Consider the following 7,367-nt stretch of genomic DNA (forward strand, 5'->3'; position numbering starts at 1 on the left):
CTTTTTCCACTGAGGTTGGGTGAGACTGGAACTAAAGGTCATGGGTTAAGGGTGAAAGGTGAAATATTTAAAGGGAAATGAGTGGGAACTTCTTCACTCAGAGGGTGGTGACTGTGGAATGAGCAGCCAGTAGAAGTGGAGGATGCAGGTTCAAATTCAGCATTTAAGAGAAGTTTGGAGGGCTATGTTGCAGGTTGAAGGGTCGAGGCAGATCTAATATTTTGGCACAGACTCGATGGGTTGAAGGGCCTGTTTCTGACTGGTGTTCGATGACTCTAAGGTCCTACAAATGCAAGTGTAATGGCTTCTTTGTAATGTTCACTGCTGAGGTAACGGTTTCTTTAGCAGCCATGTTTGGTTTACTGTATTGCTAGAGATAACAGGACTGTTAGCCAATCGGGAATTGTTTTGGCTTGTGTATCTGGAAAGATGTTTTCGCGGTCTTTTGTCGAGGAGAAATGAAGAGAGAAGACATGAGTGGAGAAAGCTGGTAGGACGCTGGGATCGGAGGGTCCGAAGGTCGACGTTCAGAGTTGATCGATGGTGGAAGGATGACTACTGAGTGAGCTCGAACTGGAACTTTGACTTGGACTTGGGCCCTTTTTTGTTTTGTTTGTTTTCATTACTCACCCTATTTTCAGATTAAGATTCACAAAGTCTATCATTTAATTGCATATGGTGAACTGTCTCATATTTTGCGTTGTGGGTTTGTAACTGGGGGTACGTTACACAGCATCCACACAAACATGATTACCCCGTTCGGCGGGGCCAAAGGCTTATTTCCCCTAGACGAACGCGAGCTGGCGAGCCTGAGGGTTACAATTGTGGGGGGCTACGTCCTGGATTGATTCCATTGGATGCTGTGTGATTGCCCTGTTTAAATCTGTAAATCTCTACAGGTATGGATGCCGCTGGGTTACAGCAGTGGTGTGCCTCTGTGGGATTGCGTGTTGAGTAGGGTGGATATTCGTACCCCAGATGAATTGTCAATGCAATGTTTGAGTATGGTTAAAGCTGTTGGCAAAGTTGAAATCGTAGCGCGAAAGTTTGTTAAAATGGCGGGCTCAGACCTTGTTTTAGTTAAGACTAGCGCTGACATAACGGCGGTGGGACTGCCAGCATCTATCGGTGACCCAGGTGAGGCGGGGCCATGGCCTGTCCATACTGTCAGGGAGGAGGAGAAGGGAGCCCAGCAGGCTGGGGCACAAGCTGAGTTGCCTGCAGTTGGGGGCGGAGATTTCAGAGACAGGGTTCTATCGTTTCTGAGGGATGAGGATAAAAAGTGGTTGGGTTTGGAAAGTTTAATTAGTTCCTGTCCCCCAGTGAAGGGTGAGAGTTCTGAGTTGGCATCAGCCCTCACCTCCCTGGCAAATAAAGCAGTGAGTCCCTGCCAGAAGCCAAGAATTTTCTCTGGAATAACGCCCACCCCCGAGGCCCTCTTAGTGGACGCTCTGGCAGACCACGAGGGGGAGTCGTGATTTCCTGCTGGGGTTCCAGTGAGGCCCGAATTGTAGAAGCCCTCGGTTATACAGGTGAGCAGGATGGCAGTGATTGTCAGGAGCACTACGAAGAGGGAGGTCACCTTCAAGAGAGTGATGCCCCTGGCACATTTGTTCCTGGTGACGGTAATGTTTAGTGCCCCCATGAGACATGCCGGGGAGAAACTATTGGAAAAGGGGGAAAAGTTGACCGCTGAGTCATTCAACTTCGGGGACTCCCCGGTGCCGCTGGGTTGGAAAAGGAGGCTGGTAGAGAAGATGTTGAAGTTGGAAGGTGTCTTTTCTCTTGGCGAGTTTGATGTGGGTTGTTCCAAGAGCACTCGTCACACTATCAGTGTGACCGAGGACACCCCGTTTAGAGAGAGATCGTGGCGACTGGCCCCTGCAGACGTGGAAGATGTGTGGCAGCACTTGTGTAAGTTGAAGGAAGCTGGGATCATCACTGAGTCCTGAAGCCCCTGAGCATCTCCAATAGTAGTGGCCCAGAAGAAGAACGGGAAGGTAAGCATGTGTGTGGACTATAGGACTCTGAAGAGGCGTGCTGTTCCTGACCAGTATACTGTCCCAAGGATCGAAGACACACTGGCCTGTCTGAGTGGTGTGAAGTGGTTTAGTGTGCTGGATTTGAGGAGTGAATATTACCAGATCCTGATGAGTGAGGTCGACAAAGAGAAAACGGCATTTATATGTCCTCTGGGATTCTTCCAGTTCGAAAGGATGCCCCAGGGCATATTAGGAGCCCCTGCAACCTTCCAGCGGGTCGTGGAGAAGACGGTGGGGGATATGAATTTGCTTGAGGTGTTGGTGTATTTGGATGACCTCATAGTTTTTGGATCCACCTTGGAAGAACATGAAGCAAGGCTACTAAAGGTGCTCAGCTGCCTGAAAGCTGAAGGGTTAAAACTTCCTCTGGACAAGTGCCAGTTCTGCAAAATGCCTGTTAGCTATGTCGGACATATTATCTCACAGAATGGAGTAGCTACAGACCTGGCTAAGATAGAAACGGTGACCACTTAGCCAAGGCCCCAGACTGTGAGCGATCTGCGCTCATTCCTTGGGTTCTGTGGTTACTATTGGAGATTCATGAAGGGCTACGCCAAAGTGAGTCACCCCTTGAATCAGCTTCTGTGTGGTTACCCTCCCTTGGGGAAGAAAGGGAGGGGGAGAAAAGGACAGGAGGGTGGAGAATATCTAAACTCGTTGGAGCCCTTTGGACAGAGGTGGGATGTAAAATGTGAGGAGGCTTTTCAGTCGCTGAAGGAGCTACTGAACCAGGTGCCGGTGCTGGCTTTTGCGGACCTCCGATTGCCGTATGTACTGCACACGGATGCCAGCCGAGAGGGTTTAGGGGGTGTCCTGTATCAGGATCAGGGCACTGGGTTGAGGCCTGTGGCGTTTGTCAGCCAGAGTTTGTCGCCCTCCGAGAGAAACTATCTCATGAACAAGTTGGAATTCCTAGTGTTGAAATGGGCTGTGATGGATAAGCTGAGTAACTATCTCTACAGAGCCAAGTTTGAGGTGAGGACAGACAACAACCCGCTTACCTACATTCTGACTTTGGTGAAACTGGATGCCACAGGCCATCAGTGGTTGGCAGCTTTGTCCGCCTATGATTTCAGCCTGAAGTACTGGCCGGGGAGCCGGAACAGGCTTACGAGACTGATTGAATTTTTTGAGGATGTGACTAAACACATTGATGAAGGAAGAGCAATAGATGTAGTGTATATGGATTTCAGCAAGACATTTGATAAGGTACCCCATGCAAGGCTTACTGAGAAAGAAAGGAGGCATGGGATCCAAGGGGACATTGCTTTGTGGATCCAGAACTGGCTTGCCCACAGAAGGCAAAGAGTGGTTGTAGACAGGTCATATTCTACATGGAGGTCAGTGACCAGTGGAGTGCCTCAGGGATGGGTTAGTAAGTTTGCTGATGACACAAAGGTTGGGGGTGTTGTGGGTAGTGTGGAGGGCTGTCAGAGGTTACAACAGGACATTGATAGGATGCAAAACTGCGCTGAGAAGTGGCAGATGGAGTTCAACCCAGGTAAGTGTGAAGCGGTTCGTTTTGGTAGGTCAAATATGATGGCAGAATATAGTATTAATGGTAAGACTCTTGGCAGTGTGGAGGATCAGAGGGATCTTGGGGTCCGAGTCCATAGGACGCTCAAATCAGCTGTGCAGGTTGACTCTGTGGTTAAGAAGGAATAGGTGTATTGGCCTTCATCAATCATGGAATTGAATTTAGGAGCCGAGAGGTAATTTTGCAGCTATATAAGACCCTGGTCAGACCCCACTTGGAGTACTGTGCTCAGTTCTGGTCGCCTCACTACAGGAAGGATGTGGAAGCCATAGAATCAGAATCAGACTTTAATCACCAAGTACCTATGCACATACAAGGAATTTACTTCCGGCAGATGTTGTCTCTCTGCTCATAACAATAATAATGATAAATATAAATGAAAATATAGATTATACATACAGGTAGTGCAATCCAAGTAATAGTTAGCTGACAGTTAACCGGCAGTTAACTGTTCAGCAAAGTGACCGCAGTAGGGAAAAAACTTCTCCAGTGCCTATTAGTCTTAGTCTGGAGGGATCTGAAGCGCCTACCAGACGGAAGGGTGCAGAGGAGATTTACAAGGAGCATGTCTTATGAGAATAGGTTGAATGAACTCAGCCTTTTCTCCTTGGAGCGAAGGAGAATAAGAGGTGACCTGACAGAGGTGTACAAGATGATTATCCTGCAAACATTTACATGAAAGTAAAAATATACAAACGAAAAATAACATAAACCTGCCCCGCCATTCAATAAGATCGTGGCTGCTCTGTCTGTAAACTCAACTCCATCTACCTGCCTTTCCCCGTAACCCTCAATTCCCTTACTATGTAAAAATCTATCTAACTGTATCTTAAATATGTTTAGTGAAGAAGCTTCAATGGCTTCCCTGGGCAGAGAATTCCACAGATTCACCACTCTCTGGGAAGAACAGTTTCTCCTCATCTCCGTCCTAAATCTTCTCCCCTGAATCTTGAGGCAATGTCCCCTAGTTCTAGTCTCACCTACCTGTGGAAACAACTTTTATCTATCCCTTTCAAAATTTTGTATGTTCCTATAAGATCCCCTCTCATTGTTCTGAATTCCAGAGAGTGTAGTCCCAGGTAACTCAATCTCTCCTCATAGGTTAACCCCTTCATCTCTGGAATCAACCTGGTGAACCACCTCTGCACTTCCTCCAAAGCCAGTATATCCTTCCTCAAGTATGGAGACTAGAACTGCACGCAGTACTCCAGGTGTAGCCTCACCAGTACCCTGTACAGTTGCAGCATGACCTCCCTGCTCTTGAATTCAATCCCTCTAGCAATGAAGGCCAACATTCTGTTTGTCTTCTTAACAACCTGTTGTACCTGTTGTACTGTTGCTATCGATGCAATGCTCCTCAGACAGGATGAAGAGGTCAATACTCCCCAATGCCATTAGGCTTTACAATTCAACCGCCAGGAGTAAGATATGTTAAAGTGCCGGGGTTGATTGTATTTAATGTATTTAAGTAAACTACTTAAGAACTTTTTAAAAGCTATTATTATTGCTTTTTGAGAGAGTGATTTAGATGCATATCATATTTTTTACTGAGTTAAGTATTGTATGTAATTAGTTTTGCTACAACAAGTGTATGGGACATTGGAAAAAAATGTTGAATTTCCCCATGGGGATGAATAAAGTATCTATCTATCTATCTACTTGCAAGCCAACACGATAAACTAAGACAGACAAGCAACCACTGGGCAAAAGAAGACAAATTGAGGGAAAAAAATTAATACTGAGAACATGAATTGTAAAGTACTTGAAAATAAGTCTGTAGGTTGTTGTGGAATCAGCTCAGAGTTGTGGTGAGTGAAGTTATCCATGCTGGTACAGGAGCCTGTACTAACTGGCTGAGGGCTAATAACTGTTCCTGAAATAGAGACAGCTATTAATAATAAGAATAACCCCACAAGCAGCCTTCAGTGGCCAGTGTGGTGCCTTGATCTGAGAAGGGCTGAAAGTACAAGCTGGGTAACCCCAGGCTGGCAAGTGGTGGGAAGTTAGTGGGGATTCTGAGGGACAGCATCTACCTGCATTTGAAGATACAAAGATTGATTGGGGATAGTCAGTGCATCTCACAAATTTGAATTTTTTGAAGAGGTGACCAAGAGGATATCACTCTACAGATGTACGGAGGAGAGCAAGGTGACCTGGTTAGAGGTGTACAAGATGGTGAGAGGCATTCCTGTGTGGACAGTCAGCAATGAGAAAAGAGCATGGTCTGGATTGTGGGTGTCCTTGATAAAGAATGCTGCCTTCCTCAAAAGAACTCCTTGTAAATGTGCTCAATGTTTTAAATATGCTTATTGAAGAGGCATTTGAACAGGTACCTGAATAAGCAGGGCACAGAGGGAGATAGAATTAATGAGGGCAGGTTACAACAATGGTCAGCATAGACGCAATTGGCAGAAGGGCCTATTTCTGTGCTGTGTGTGGCATAGTCCTGTCACCTTGAGACTGCTGTGCACAATTCAGTCCCCCCACCCCCACCCCCCCATAAGACAGGAGCAGAATTAGGTCATTCGTCCCATTGAGTTTTGTTCCGTCATGGCTGATTTATTGTCATTCTCATCTCCATTCTCCTGCTGCCTCTCTGTAAACTTTGAAGCCTGATTATTCAAGAACCTATCAACCTCTACAAAGATTTGGCCTGCACAGCCTCTGTGGTAATGAATTTCACAGATTCAGAATCAGAATCAGGTTTTAATATCACTGAAACATGTTAGTCTAACAGCAGCAGTGCAATGCAACACGATAATATAGAAAATAAATAAATCAATTACAGTAAGAATATATATGTATTAAATGGCTAAATTATAAACAGTGCAAGAACAGAAATAATTTTTTAACAGTGAGGTCAAGTTCATGGGTTCAAAGTCAATTTAGGAATCAGATGTCAGAGGGGAACAAGCTGGTCCTTGATCGCTGAGTGTGTGCCTAAAGGCTCCTGTACCTCCTTCCTGACAGTAACAATGAGAAGGGGCCATGTCCTGGGAGATGGGGTCCTTAATGGACACTGCCTTTCTGAGGCACCGCACCTTGAAGATAACTTGAGTATCTACAGATAGTGTGTTAGCGCGTGCCCTAGAGGGCAAGGTATCAGACTAGTAACCTGAAGGTCACTGGTTCGAGCCTCAGCTGAGGCAGTGTGTTTGTGTCCTTGAGCAAAGCACTTAACAACACATTGCTCTGCGACGGTGCCCTAGTGCCCTTCCCTTGGACAACATCGGTGGCGGAGATCGACGGATGCCACCTTTCACAGATAGAGTAGTACTATAGATAATCTACCAAGACAGAGTTGACTGTTGTTCTTACAACTTTCTGTAGCTTCTTTCGGTCTTGTGCAGTAGATGCTGCCTGGCCAGCGTTTTGTGTGTGTTGTCTCTGTTTTTGTATTTCTTTATCACGCATCAGCATCAGCATACTCCTGCCTTGAGCGGCTTCCTTATCGTGGTTAAAGTGCAATAGGATGTATTGTGTAACTGCACAAGAGGTCGTGTATCAGAACTGACTGTGAGTGCCGTCCTCCCTGTTTTTTTATTTGAATCTCAAGGCCTGCGTCCCATCGTCTCATCAATGGAATGTGCTGTGATTATGAGTGTGTGACAAGTTGACAGATACCTCCTGTTATTGATATGTACTCAACTGTATAAATAAAGCTGTACTTGAAACTTTTTTCGGAACACTGGTACCCCACTCTTAGGGAAGGGTTCCCCTTGGTATCACGAATAAAGACCGGTTGAAGCGATCTCCTCCGTGTCTGAGTGCAGTTCCTTAATATTTCT

The sequence above is a fragment of the Hemitrygon akajei genome, chromosome 12 (assembly GCF_048418815.1).
Source record: "Hemitrygon akajei chromosome 12, sHemAka1.3, whole genome shotgun sequence".
Classification (NCBI taxonomy): Eukaryota; Metazoa; Chordata; class Chondrichthyes; order Myliobatiformes; family Dasyatidae; genus Hemitrygon; species Hemitrygon akajei.